This window comes from Wyeomyia smithii, chromosome 1 (assembly GCF_029784165.1).
Source record: "Wyeomyia smithii strain HCP4-BCI-WySm-NY-G18 chromosome 1, ASM2978416v1, whole genome shotgun sequence".
Classification (NCBI taxonomy): Eukaryota; Metazoa; Arthropoda; class Insecta; order Diptera; family Culicidae; genus Wyeomyia; species Wyeomyia smithii.
In genome coordinates, this window is record NC_073694.1 from 143,415,930 (window position 1) to 143,431,357 (window position 15,428).

The window sequence follows — 15,428 nt, forward strand, 5'->3', positions numbered from 1 at the left end:
AATAGATTGTATTAAACGGGTTAAACTGTTGAAATAACCATCAATTCAAAACATCGAATAAATTATGCCACATTATACCACTGGCAAAGCGGCATAAACGTACACGACAAATATATATTGCCCGAGAGCACAGAAAATTCAATTGTCATTTTTCAGTCCTTTTTGTGTGCACTTTCTGTTCGATCATATACCTGAAGTTGACCTTCCGTTCTGTGCGAATAGCCAACATATTTGTTATCCTGGTGGTTGCAAACCAAGTAGTTGAGCCTACGGTTATGGTCTTCCAGAAATCCCCCTTTTGCTGCTCGGTTTCCTTGAAGCCAAAAACGACAAACCTGTTCATTTTCTTCTTCAGAAAAGCCACAAAAATGAATTCGGAATTGTCGTAAAAAATCTTTGTTTTGTTTATTCCCCAACACTCGCTTTTGCTTATATGAAAATAGCTAGAAATGAGGTATTCAATTAAAATATGACATTTTACCCACCTATTGGTAGCGTACAATGGGTTTTAGAACGTTCTATTTCTTGTTCCAAATAGTGACAAAAATAGACCAAAACGTATACCAGTTTCAAATTTTTTCAATTTAGATCTGGTATAAAACAAAATTTACACCACCGGTGCAGCAGTGAATTTGAGTTTGTTCCAAAAAAATAGAACAAAACAACGATTTGGACCACCGCTGAAGATGCCCTAAGTCAACTGATTCAATTAAATACAGCATTATTAAAAACTGGAGAGTTTTATTGCTTCCAAGAAATAAATAAACATCTATCACTCTGCAACTTCCATCCTGCGAAGAGAGTTGATAACCTGCCAAATTGAGTGAAGAAAGAATTAATCGTTTTCTTCGAATTTCCTTCGCAGCAAAAAAACAAGCTCTGAGAAATAATAGTGTATACTCACTCAATATTTTAGTTAATCAGATCAATGCAGATTTTTTTATAAAATAATGATTAGCCGCAAAATCTGCTCCTTTTTTTCTAAACCCGGACACGAAAAAACTGTTAGTGTGTGTCCTGAAACACGCGTTATTCTGATAGCTCAGTTTTCAGGAATCTTGTTAAGAGCGTTTTTGTTCGACGAAATCTCGGTTAAATAATGTCAGGTTTCCGAGATTCGGTATTTTAGTTTACTGAACTCAGAAGTTTTCGGGTTTACGGATTTTTTCGGTAAATTTACGATATTGCGGTAAACACGTTGAGTTTCCGATTTCTCAGTAATTTTTTTACCGAACAACCGTAAACTAACATATTTTCAAGTAGTTCGGTATTTTACTTTACCGAGAAAGCATTACGCAGTTAAGTGTGTTAGTTGTTTAAACATTTCTACTCCTATACCAAAACAAAAGTCCTTCGAAGCAGAAGATGCAGTCACGAGTCTATAAGTTGTAAATAAATTGAATTGGACACAGTTTTTTTTTCAAGTATTTTTTTGTATGCATGTAACTACAGTCAGGTTTTTATTACGCGGGAGATACGTACTTCGAAAAAAAAACCACGTAGAAAAACACGTTAATTCAAAAATCCGCGTAAGAAAACGCGCTAATTCAAAAACCCTCGTGAAAAAACCGCGTTAATTCAAGAATCCGCGTAAAAAAATCACGTTAATTCAAAAATTCGCCTAAAGTTAACCAGCAAGAAGGGCTTTGAAAAAACCTGAGACGCTCTAGAACTAGTTTTTAAAATTGTTTAAAATTGACTAAGTCTTCTACTAGATAAACACTTGAACGCTTCTGGTTCCAAACTCACGTTGTTTCAAAAATTCGCGAAAAAGTTTTTGAATTAGCGTGGTATCGCGTAAAAAAACCGCGTTAATTTAAAAATCCGCGTAAAAAAAACCTAGTAAAAAAGTTCGCGTATAAAAAAACGCGTTTTTCCAGAAACGTTTTTTCAGAAGCAGACGGCTGAACTACGAAATGCGGTGTCGCGCCAGCTACACCCAAGACGGCAGCCCGTCGCGAGACTAGGCATCCGCAGCTCTAGTATGGCAGCATGCCGATACTAAAATACTTCGAACAATCAAGAATTAAATACGGACCGGAACAATCGGCAGCAACCTAGGTGACGAAATAAGGACGACGATTGGAGATTCTGCCCATGGAACTGTATGTCACTGAACACCCCGGGTGGCGACCAAATTTGGCTGGATCAGCTAGAAACCCGCCACTTCGACATCGTTGCGCTCCAGGAGCTTTGCCGGAAAGGAGACAAGGTACGGAGGATTTGTGGCCGCAGGGCACAGTACTATCAGAGCGGCGGCACAACCAATGAGCTGGGTACCGTCTTTATAGTGCTGGGCAGGATGCAAAGTCGTGTGATCAAGTGGCAGGCGATCAGCGACAGGTTGTGTTTGAATAAAAGGCCGGTTCCACAACTATACTATCTTTAATGTACACTATCCTCAGGAAGGAAGACCCGATGTAGAGGAAGAAGCGTTCTACGCACAGTTGAAGAAACTCTACGATATGTGCTCGCGTAAAGACATCAAGATCGTCATCGAGGACATGAACGCTCAGATAGGGAAGACATATACAAGCCGGTCATCGTCCCGCACAGCCTGCACACCGTGACAAACGACAACGGTCCGCGATGCGTACGCAGCTTCCCGAGCACTGGCAGTCCGAAGCACCATCTTTCTCCGAAAGGACATCCACAAATCCACCTGGAGATTACCTGACCAACGTACAGAAAATCAAATTGACCATGTTCTCATCGTAAACGTACAAACGTACGCACCAATCGCGGTGCGGATATTGCCTCGGACCATTACCTAGTTGCGGTAACTTTGCGTTCAAAACTGTCGACTGTATACCACGCGCGACATCGTCGAGCTCCGCGGCTTAACATCAAGCAGCTCCGGGACCCCCAGACTGCGGAGGAATACGCGCAACGGCTCGAAGCGGTACAACCTACGCCGGTGGGACTTGGCGCAACGCCTCTCGAAGACGGCTGGTGCAGCATTCGCACAGCTAGATCACAACGGCGACACTAGAAGTAGCAGCACCGAGTGGCAGAAACGCCTGGTATGGGAAGTGCGAGGCAGCGGTGAATGAGAAGAACCAGACCTGGGTGATAAACCTAGGTCAACGAGAGAGAACAAGGCCAATTATAAACGGGCACGGAACGACATGACCACGATTATCAGACGAAAAAAGCGCCAGAGAGAGGATCGTGACCATGAGGAGCTGGAGCAGGGTTATTGTGCCAGTGATACGAAGGTCAACTAGTCTCATAAAGGCTATGTGCCACAAGCCGACAGGTGAAAGAAGTACTACGATGGCCACCTGAATGGCGATACAGTAAACAGAAGCGGAGCAGGAACAAATCTAGGAGCAACAGCAGCAGATGGCCGAGTACCAGCCTCCGATGTTCATGAAGTTCTTTGTGAGATCGGGAAGCTAAAGTACAACAAAACCGCAAGCAAAGATGGACTGCCGAGCGAGCTCTTTAAACATGAGAGAGAGGTGCTGGCTAAAGCGCTGCAATGGGTCATTTCCAGGATTTGAGAGGAGGGAAATCTGCCAGACGTGTGGATGGGTGGAGTCGTCTGCCCCATCTACAAGAAGGGCGACGAGCTGGAGTGTCGCAACTACCGCGGTATCTCGCTTGCCGCTAACGAAATACTCTCACAGTTCCTGTTCCATCGTCTAACACTTCTAACCAGGAGGTTCGTGGGACAGTACCAAGCGGGCTTCGTGAGAGCCCGTGCCACAACGGACCAGATCATCTTAATCCGACAGATCTTACAAAAATGTCGCGAATACAACGTGCCCACACATCGCATCTTCATCGACTGCACAGCGGCCTGATACAGTCGATCGAGAACAGCTACGGCAAATCATGCACGACAACGGTTTTCCGGATAAACTGGCTCGAATGATCGAGGCCACCATGGCGCAAGTGTTGTGCTACGTGCGTTGCGTCTTTTTACACATGAAGTAAAATTATGTCGTTTTCGTTTTCGCGGTGTAGCTACACTTTTTCCGTGCTATACTTTGCAGCTTCAAATAAAAAATTTTCAGTGTCATTGCATTGGTATGCGTAATAATGGGATAGCTGTCAATTCGTTTTGTTTTGGTCATTATCGCATTCGTCATTTTGTCTCGTTTCCATTTAATTTGTCCATCTCGCAAATGTGCTGAGAAAAAATTTACCTGACACTTTACCACGTGGAACGAAAACCAAAACAAACCAGTTTTGACACATGCGTTTGAATGTGTTGGTAACTTCCCACAGTACACCCTGCTTTTTTCGGGTGTCGTCAGGGACAGAAAAAGTGTAGGGAGAGACAGAAAAAGGGTAGTCCGAAAAGTCAAATAAAACATTTTCGGTGTCAAAAGTGTCGTTTGAGTGTAGCTACACCGCGAAAACGAAAACGACATTAGCTTGGATGTCTGTTATCTGTGCTATTACTATTTCGCATAACCGAATAACAACATGAAAGCGGTGCATAGCGAATCGAGATGCATATTTATTTTGCACCTGCTAGTGATATGTTTGTAAGAAACTTTATAAAAGTTGTATAGTTTTGGAGAGGTTTTCGAAATATCATTTCTTACCTAGCCTCAAATCTCTCTATCAAGAAACATCTGCCATCCATTCCATCAGACTTTAATAGGGAGTGGATGAAATATAGCAATTGTAATATATATCTTGGTATCTGAGCGCCTTGATGTTCGTTTATCAAATCAGTTCCCTTTTTCGTATACCTGGGACTGATGTTGTACTATGGCCACTACTAGTTTTATAGATGGTTAGCACCGTCGGGCGTTAGCGACCATAATCACGAGTCGGATCCTGCGTAATCCGATCAGTAAAAAAGTGTGAAAATTTGAAACGGAAGGCAGAACATGGATCGCGCAATACTGCGAAAACGATATAATCGGTTCTAGCGGAAAATTCAAGAATGGATGACGGAGGCAGCTGAAAAGTCGTAGTCTCGAACATTAGAATGCTTTTCAATTCCATGAAAAAAATGTTTTTTTTTGTTTCTCTATTGGGTCATTTTTTTTAAAGTTGCGTTATAGCTTTGAATTTCTTTACAAGTAAATCAAGAGAAAATTCAACTCTTGCTTTGAAATTATTGTTTAGTGTTCATTTTCATTTTTTAGTGAAAAAAATATTTTTTCGGTGTGTTCTACAACGTATCAATAATTCCCTACAACTCATTCTCAGACTTATATACAATAACCGGTTTCTAAACTACAATGCTTTGAATAAAACCTATGCCAGAATGCATACGCCTTCGACTGTGAAAAATATTCAGTTTGCTAAGCCAAGTTTAAAAAGTTTAAATTTTACTGCAATTACGATGGATTTCTAGCCTTCCACACATTCGTAAACTGGTCATTGGTCCAACCGATATGACGGTTGAAATGGGTGGTCGTTTGATTTCTTCTGCCCAAAAAAAAATTCACAGTACCCGCTGAATATTTGTTTAAATAAATATTTCACGGATATGTGCAGTTTATATTTAGCAACGCCAAACGGTGGCGGCGTGTTGCCTGTACAGTAAACAGTCAATAAGCGTTAATGAAACCCACAGAAAATGTGGAATACAGAATTGCCGAGACGCAAATAATTTTTGTCGAAATCAATACCAAAACGGTGGAATACTACCGTTAACATGAAGTATCATACGTTTTGGTTCGAAATTAAAAGAATGTTTGTTCGTTGGAAATTTGGTATTCTACCATCTTTGTCGAAAAAAAAAAACTAAAAACATTAGTTTCCCGGAAAACGCAGCACCTGCGGTTTGCACAGACTTCAAGCTGCACGCAAAAATCTCGGCAGATTTGTTTGATGAGTAGTTATTATTACTTGTTTGATGCCGCGATGCACATGTTTGTTTGGAGAAGCATTGCGTTGTATTTTGAAAATTGTAAATCACTTTCTACGTCATTCCGTAGCGAAACATGACTCCATTTGAAGCGTTCTGCGAGTTGGCCATTGTTTGACAAACGCGTAAACAATTTCATTATCGCAGCGAAACGCAACTGGAAAGCTAATGGTATAAATATTGCTTACCTCAGCTGGTTCCATTACCCGTGGCTCTCCTATTTGAGCTTGACATAGGACCTATATCTAACTCGTTAGTTGAATACACCCATAGCCACTCTGCTACAGGAAATAGTATTTTTCAGTTAATTTTTGGTTTATGATATAATCCGATATAAACTAAAATTTTTGATAGCCCTTTCAAAACGAGATTTTTCACTAGAAAAGTATGTTATATAGTCGCGTCTCACTTATGCTTTGTCTTCGAATAAGCAAGGAACGACTGTACATAATAAATATGCCAGTTACTGATGCTGTGTTTGATACAGGTCACCTGCGTTCATAGGCTTCGGACTGTTGCTCTGCCATTCATCGGGTACGCTTTGTATTACCGTTGTCAGACAAAAAAAAACAGTTAAAGGACTTACAGAGGCGTAATTGATGCCATTAGACGTAAAAAGGAGAAATCCCCAGCATCAGTAATGAATTTAAACTTACTTTTTTCTATGCCGTCGCAAAAAAAAGACTGTGACCTGTTGCTAGTCCAATGTATTTAAATTTCCCAGAATTTTCTCATTAATTAATTTATGAACAATTAATTAACTTGTTGGGAACAACGTGAATCTCAGCTTCAACAGCTAGTTATTAGGCTGCGAACTTATACTACAACAGATACAGAATGAAATGTGTTTAAAAACTTGAAAATGAATAAGGAACTAAAAACGGCAGCTTCAGAAACTTTATGATATGAATTGTTTTATAAAAATACAGCGATCAGTCATCAGGTGTTGAATTTTTTGTTCTGCTTGTTTTAGGGTGACAATTGGTGTCATGATTTCAAATCCGCATTATCAGTAACACATACTAGCAAACTTGAATGCAAAACTATCACAAAAAAAATAAATTAATTAACTGTATACTAAATTAACGCATCAAACGCATAACGCATCCGCATCAACAAAAAAAAAAAACAGGAGGGTTGTGTGCAAAGCCACGACCGCAAGGTTGAAGTAGAATACTTTTACAAGAAAGATGTTTGCGTGTCAGTCATTTTTTCTAGTAAATAAACGTTGACTAATCAGATCAATCGAATTTTATGCTTCAACAAGGATTGATCATTTTCAATACTATAGTAACTTGCTTGTCATGGTTGGGGCTTGACAATTTTTAAATTTTTGAATGAATTTTTTTTGATGTCGTGCTCATGACTGAACGAAAAGATAATTCAGTACGTTCTGAGACACGGAGATAAAGTAACATTTATAACTTTTACAAATTTAAAAATGTGAATTAACTCATTAGAAAATATTAACTCCTCATTCAAGTTTTTATTTCATCCTAAAAAGGACAATTTGTTGTTCAATTTAGTATCGGATAAGATGCCGATTACATATTTGCGTTATCACTGACAGTGCGAACAAAGTATTCGTTGTGATAAAGTAAACAGTGAAATGCTCATATAACACATAAAACTAGACGGCTCACGTGTTATCAAAATGAGTCAACCTTTCAATGAATACATTTACTAGTGCCCACCATCGCACAGAGACTGCATTTCACTAAAGTGCCTCACTGCATCAGCCGCTATCGATGCTGAGATCTGCTGCAACTAGTGCGCTATCCATAGCCTACCACAGTTGTGACCGCTATATGCTGCCATTGGTATCCGCTGTCCCTGCATCAGCTGGCCCAGCTGCTGGGATCCACTGCAAATAGTGCACTATCCATTGCTACGCCACAGCTTTGGCCGCTATCCGCTATCGCTGGTATCCACTGCAATGCTAGTGCTGCTGCTAAGGGAGGACGACTGCTGTTGTCGCTGTCTAGAACTATTATGAGTGGCTTCGGTTGAAACAGGCTCTTATATAGGCCAAATAGCATGTTTTCAATCGCAAGGTATATGATTCTGTTGACCGTGCTTGGGAAGTAATCATATAACGACAAATCAGAGGTCGAATTTTTCGTTTTGACAAGGCTTGATTATTTTCAATAGTACAATAGTGTGAATAATAAAATTACAATTATCTTCTTTTGGGGAGAATCTTAGAAGATTTTCCAATCTATTGCTGCAAGAACGAAGGAAATCCATCGAATACTAACCGATTTATTAGCATTTGAAATTGGACATATTTTTCACTTTTTTCGGTTTTAGATTTTCATTTCACATCCCTATGTAGCCGAACTTCCTGAGAGAAGTATTCTACTTCAAAACCAAAATCTTTATAATCAACTTCCACCTGTTTGTGGAGCTAAAACTTCGAAAACAGAACATTCATTTAATTATGCCTAGAAGGATTCACGGTTGCATGTGGTTTGCAAATTGGTTTTAATCAGAAGTATATGCGAATGTGTTTTCATAGCTGCCATACCGTACTTCAATTATATCAAATTCAATTATATTTTCACTTGATTGGTGTTCGCTTTAACGTGCATCCGACATGGTCTGTGGTGCCTTAACAAATGCACATTTTGCTCTGTCCATCGCGTTATGTCTTTTACCGAGCCAAAGGTATATCCACACCGTTATTCAAGCTGCGAATTATTACCAATGGAAACGAGCGCACTAGTAACAAGGGATACAATTTCGCTGAATCCCGACGGTCAGAGTCTAGTGCATCCAGCTGTCAGTTTAGCCTCTGATGAATTGAACAAAATATATTTGCTACCGCCTCCATTCGCTATGGAAAACTAGAGTAAGGATTAAAAGCATGAGGCTGATAACTGATATATATATATATATATATATATATATATATATATATATATATATATATATATATATATATATATATATATATATATATATATATATATATATATATATTTTTTTTTTTTTTTTTTTTGTTTCAGGTGGAGGGGAAATTTGCATTCAAACCCCTGAGGTGACCAACCTCAGGGAGTGTGGGGTTGGTTTGAATCAGCGACCGGACCCACTAAGACCCCTCCAGTCTCCAGCCCATAATACTCCCCGGGACCACCGCTAGGTATTGCTTCGGGGCCACCGCTAGGTATTGCTTGCGGCTTTTGTGCTCTGTGCACCCTCTTGGTTCTTTAGGTATCTTAGCTAACTTAGCTAACTAACCTGGAGACTGGCCGTTAGCTAACACTGGCGTGTCGGTGGTCAACCTGTCGCCTGTTTTGCAATTCTAAAACTATTTGAGAGGCGGCTGTACAAACCGCCCTCCAAATGTTTGGGTCTTTACACATCCTCCGAACTAGGTTGTCCGGAGTGGTGTCTGGCCCGCTCACTACCATCATGTCCCTCCGCGCATGCACAAAACGAGGGTACACGAAGAAGACATGCTCAGCAGTTTCTTCCGCATCCGCGCACTCGGGACACATGGGGGACCCCGCATGCCCGAATCTGTGTAGATACTGCCTGAAGCAACCATGACCTGACAGAATCTGTGTCAAGTGGAAGTTAACTTCTCCATGGCGCCTCCCGACCCATCCGGATACGTCCGGAATAAGTCGATGCGTTCATCTACCCTTTACGGAATTGGGCCATTCCTGCTGCCATCTGATCATCGAGAATGACCTTCTGGTGCCTCGTATACCCCTTGTGTCACGTTGATCGAAGCATTCTACGTCCTCCTTAATGGCTATGCTGATAGGCATCATGCCGGACAGGACGCAGATTGCGTCGTATGACACTGTACGGTACGCGCTCACAACCCTCAGGCACATGAGCCTGTAGGTACTTTCCAGTTTACGACGATGACTGTTGGTACCTAACGCTTTGGACCACGCTGGCCCACCATACCTAAGTATGTACGAAACCACGCTGGCAAGAAGTTTACGCTTGCTGCCATATACCGCTGAGCTATTCGACATCATTCAAGATAGTCCTGCAGCGGCCGTTGAAGCCCTCTTACAGGCATAGTCGACGTGACTCTTAAATGTGAGCTTATCGTCAACCATAACCCCTAAGAGCTTCAAGGAACGCCTTGAGGTAATGGTGCAGTCACCGACTCTGACCACCGCCTGTTGCTCTAATTTGCGGTTGTTCACAACCGTAACCTCCGTTTTATGGTGCGCTAACTCCAGTTTCCTAGAGTGCATCCAGTCTTCGACCTTGCGTATGCAGTGCGCGGCCGTCAACTCGACCTCTTCGATCGACTCGCCGTAGACCTCTAGCGTGATGTCGTCTGCGAAACCGACGATCACAACCCCTACAGGGAACTTTAGTTTCAACACCCCGTCATACATGACATTCCACAACACCGGGCCCAGGATGGAACCTTGCGGTACCCCTGCGGTGATTGGGACGCACTTCTGACCCTCCTCCGTGTTGTAAACTAGTACCCGATTCTGGAAATAATTTTCCAAAATCTTGTACAACGACACCGGTACGTGGATGCTCCTAAGCGCGAGCGCTATGGAGTCCCAACTGGCGCTATTGAATGCATTCTTCACGTCAAGCGTGACGATTGCGCAATAGCGAATGCCCCAACTCTTGCGCTGGAGTGCTACCTCTGCCGTCTTGGTGACAGAGAGAATAGCATCCAGCGTGGATCTACCTTTCCGGAAGCCGAACTGGTTACTTGCCAGACCGTTTACACCCTCTGTGTACTTCACCAGTCTGTTGAGGATAATCCTCTCAAGCACCTTGCCCGTAGTGTCCAGCAGACAGATAGGTCTGTATGCCGATGGGTTCCCTGGCGGTTCCAGCCTTCGGCAACAGCACCAATCTCTGTCGCTTCCTCCTGTCCGGAAAGAGGCAGTCATCCAGGCACTTCTGCATGACTGCTCGAAATAGATCGGGGGCCACTTTCATGGCCGTCCTGATGGCCAAGTTCGGGATTCCATCCGGTCCCGGTGCCTTGCTCACCTTTAGGGATTCGGCGATCACGATGAGTTCCTCATTCGTAACCCTTACCTCCTCCACAACCTCGGCACGGCTGCTGTCTCTCACGGATTGGATGCCCGGCAGGTTGGCCGACCATCCCTGGTCTGTGTCTGAGATACTGGAACGTCGGACGTGAGACTCAGCAACCGGAGGCCAAGGATTTGGCTCGTGTCGTGGAAAGAGTCCCTCGATGATACGCTCCAGCATCGCTGGTGATCGCTCTGCAGGTGCCAACACGCCTTTGGTCTTCGCCATTACGACTCTGTAGGCGGTGCCCCACGGATTCGTATTGGCACTCGCGCATAGCCTATCGAAGCAGGCCCTTTTGCTCGCCTTTATCGCACTTTTAAGCGCCGATCTTGCAGATCCGAATACTACACGGCGCTCTACCCTCTGTGCATCGGTACGTGCACGTTGCAACATCCGTCTTGCACGGAGGCACGCGCTACGGAGGTCCGCTATCGCGTCGGTCCACCAGTATACCGGTGACTTACCATTCCTAGGTTGGCGGGTCCTAGGCATGGTGGCGTCGCACGCCCGCGATAATGTGGCAACTAATTGGTCAGCATTCGAGCGGAGCCAACTGCCCCCCTCGCGCTCTCTTCTCATTGCTTCTGCAAATACCTCGGCATCGAAATGCGATGTCTTCCACCCGCGGACGGTCGGAGTATTGGCTCTACCCGTCGCCTGCCGCCTCACGTTCTGGACTACGCTATAGCAGACCGACTGGTGGTCACTATAGGTGTAGCCATCGTCTACCCTCCAGTTCACGATCAGTCCTGGGCTGGAGAACGTCACGTCGATGATCGACTCCGCACCATTTCTGCTGAATGTACACTTGGTTCCAACGTTGGCCAGATCTAGGTTGAGCTTTGCCAAAGCTTCCAACAAGACCTGACCCCTCCGGTTCGTGCGGCGGCTTCCCCACTCAACAGCCCAAGCGTTGAACTCGCCCGCCACTACTAAGGGTGTCAGTCCCGTCAGCTCCATAGATAACAAATCGACCATCTGGGTGAACCTTTCGATAGACCAACGCGGCGGAGTATAACAACTGCAGTAGAACACTCCGTCCACCTTGGCAACCGCGTATCCTTCATTTGAGGTTGACACAACCTCCTGAACCGGGAACTTGCTGGTCGTGCATATGGCCGCCGTACTGGACTTATCTGCAACTCAATTACCGTTTCCGGGAGGAATGCAGTAGGGGTCCGATACGATTGCGATGTCCGACCGCGACTCAGATGCTGCTTGGTATAGCAGCTGCTGTGCCGCATAGCAATGGTTCAGGTTCAATTGTGTCACCCTCACGCCCGTGGTTTCGTGGCCGCCTTACCAGCTGGGCACCGTGGGCCTCCCATAAAGTGCTTGGCGTCCCGTTTTCCAGTACATACCAAGCACTTGGGAGGCTCCCCGCAGTCTTTAGCTTTATGGCCAGCACCACCACAACGCCTACATAACTGGCTCCTATCGGGCCCCTTGCAGGTCCTCCCTCGAAACACCTGAAGCAAACGTCCGGCTGCTGGAGTATGCTCAGGGGACATACTGACCAGCCAACCTTAAGTTTGGCTGTCTTCAGGGCCAGAGTTGCATCGGCCGATGCAAGCCGGAAAGTGGCCACCTGGGTCCCCGCTGGACCCTTTCGGAGGCGAATTACCTCAGTGGCTACTTCCACTCCGCACTTCTCCTTGAGGGCCTGTGCAATATCGCACCTCTCGGTGATTTCATCCAGGTTTTTGAGCTGGAGAGTCACCTCTGAGGTGAGTGCCCGAATTTGCACATCTTTCCCGAGGACCTGCTCGGCTATCGTCTTGTAGGCAGCGCCCTTGTTTTTAGCATCCTTACGGAGCTCAAGGATCATCTCGCCGGTGCGAGAACGACGGATGGTCCGCACATCCGCTCCCAGATCCTTGAGCTGGGTTTCGCCTCTCATTTTCTTCAAGACTTCGGAGTACTTGGACCCATCCGTCTTGAGTATGAGGGCGTCGCCCCTGCTTCGCGCCTTCTTTCCCATTTTTGGACGATTTGTCGCCTTCTCGTCGTTGCGCTTGCTGTCTTTTTGGCGCTTCCTTCCTCCCACGGTAACCCAAGGGTTTCCCGTAGCTGCCACTTCGGCAGACTTTTCGGCGGACTTGGAGGCCGTTGGTGTGCTGTCTCGCGGGCTTAGCACAACCAACCGTTTCTTGCTGTTCTCGGGGGCTTCCCCCGGAGACTGCCTTGCTCTTTTTGCGGCTGACCCGGAGGCGCAAACCGCTGCAAACGTGCAGGTGTCCGTTTGGACCGACTTCGTCGCCCTTCCGGTCACCTCCGTTGCATTCTTCTCTGCAGCCACCGCTCTAGCCTTGAGCTCGGCGTGCTCCTTCTTCGCAGCATCGACGGAAGACCGAAGCATGTAGAGCTTCAGGTACTTCGTCGTGTTGGTGTGACTTTTCGCAAACTCTATTATGGCATCGAGCTGCTCCGACAGCGCTACTACCTTCGGTAGCGTGTCTCGCTGTCTTCCGACCGCCTTTATCAACAGTGGACCAGCCACTGCGATGTCTTGCGTCGATCCGGTAGGCGTACTGCCTTTGCCGTTTTCGCAGGCGTCCTTTACTGCATCCATCTCCGCCTTTCTCGGCGGAGACCTCTGGATGCCTCCTCGTGCAAACGGGTTTTTCAACCCATCTGCGTCCATTTCTTGATTATTTAGAGTTGAATCCATTTTTGTTTAGTGAGTCCCCCTTCCAGCCGCTATCCTTATCCATACTGGAGTGGTCGCCTATCTGGTCCCATGGTAGTCTATGCCGAAGCAGTGAGGCCATGGCTAGGGGCGGCTGCCATAGCGCCTTATGAGCAACAATGACACCCCCGACCGGCGCAAGTCAGGAAAGGACATCTGATCCCACTCCTGCCCGGTTCCCACCGGGCAATGAATTTGGAACGTACTGGAAGGCCTGCCAGGTTTTACGGGACGGAGACCCCTGCGCCGGTTGTTGTCTCGTCGTTTCAAGCCGTTGTCACACGACCTTACTAAGGGAGCTCGGCGCAGGTGCCAGCCCAGAATCGTAGTACGAAAACAAAATCCGACTCTTATCATATGACGTTGCGACCAGTTGCCGTAATTGGGAACTTACTGGCATCAATCCCAATGGGCGAATTAGTGCATTTGGGTGGTGGGAGCGGCACTATTCGCTCCGTCAGAGCTGCTTCCGGAGAATGTGGCTTTTACGAGAATTCGGCGGCCCAATGCCTGAGTCTCACCACAACCTAGGCTAGCTCTCGCTGATGGTCCGGGACTTGCAGTTGCTTGCAGTGAGCACTTCCGTGGCCTACGGTAATCGCCAAATACCGACCCGTGGTGGCATACAGCTCTGCCAGATATATATATATATATATATATATATATATATATATATATATATATATATATATATATATATATATATATATATATATATATATATATATATATATATATATATATATATATATATATATATATATATATATATATATAACTATTCCTAGTCATACGATTTTATCAACAAGTGTTGGTTCGATTTGGCCTGGATAAACAGGTGCGCATATACGTTATGTCGAAATCACCGTAAGGGAACATACTTAAATGACGTAGCATTTTTTGCATGATTTTTAGGACCCCCCTCCCCCCTCGGTGCATTTGGTCACAAAACCTAAACCCTCCCTGAAAAAAAAACGTAGCACTCGATCAACCCCCCCCTCTACGCTTCTGAAAAAACGTACAGAAATACAAGTTTTTTCACGCGGTTTTTTATACGCGGATTTTTTTACGAGTTTTTTTCACGCGGATTTTTGAATTAACGCGATTTTTACGCGGATTTTTTAATTAACGCGGTTTTTTTAACGCGAAACCGCGCCAATTCAAAAACTTTTTCGCGAAATTACGAATTAACGTGGGTTTGGGACCAGAAACGTTTAAGTGTTTATCTAGTATAACACTTAGTCCAAAAAATACTCAACGCCCTTCGAAAGATCCGGAATGACCGTCAAAGAGGACAATTTTAAATACTGGTTCTAGAGCGTCTCGGGTTATTTTCAAAGCCCTTCTTGCTGGTTCACTTAACGCGGATTTTTGAATTATCGTGATTTTTTTACGCGGATTTTTGAATTACGCGGTTTTTCATGCGGATTTTTGAATTAGTGCCTTGTTTTTACGCGAATTTTTGAATTAACGCGGTTTTTTTTACGAGGTAGTATCCCCCGCGTAATAAAAACCCTTACTGTAGTAACATACATACAAAAAAAAATATTTGAAAAAAAAAACGTGTCTAATTCAATTTATTTACAACTTATAGACTCGTGACTGCATCTTCTGCTTCGAAGGGCTTGTGTTCTGGTACAAGGAGTAAAGGTGTTTAAACAACTTAGTATGATCCGTGTCTGCAGAAAACACAGAAACTATTCCGGAAATGAAACGAGTATCTTGTAATCTTCACTATTAAAAGCCACAAAAAAGCAACGATTTTTGTATTCAAAACAGATTGTGTGTTTGGAAATTTAAGTGATTATGTATGTGGATCTCGCTGCAATACTTTGTGCAATGTTTTAGTGTATTTTTAGTATA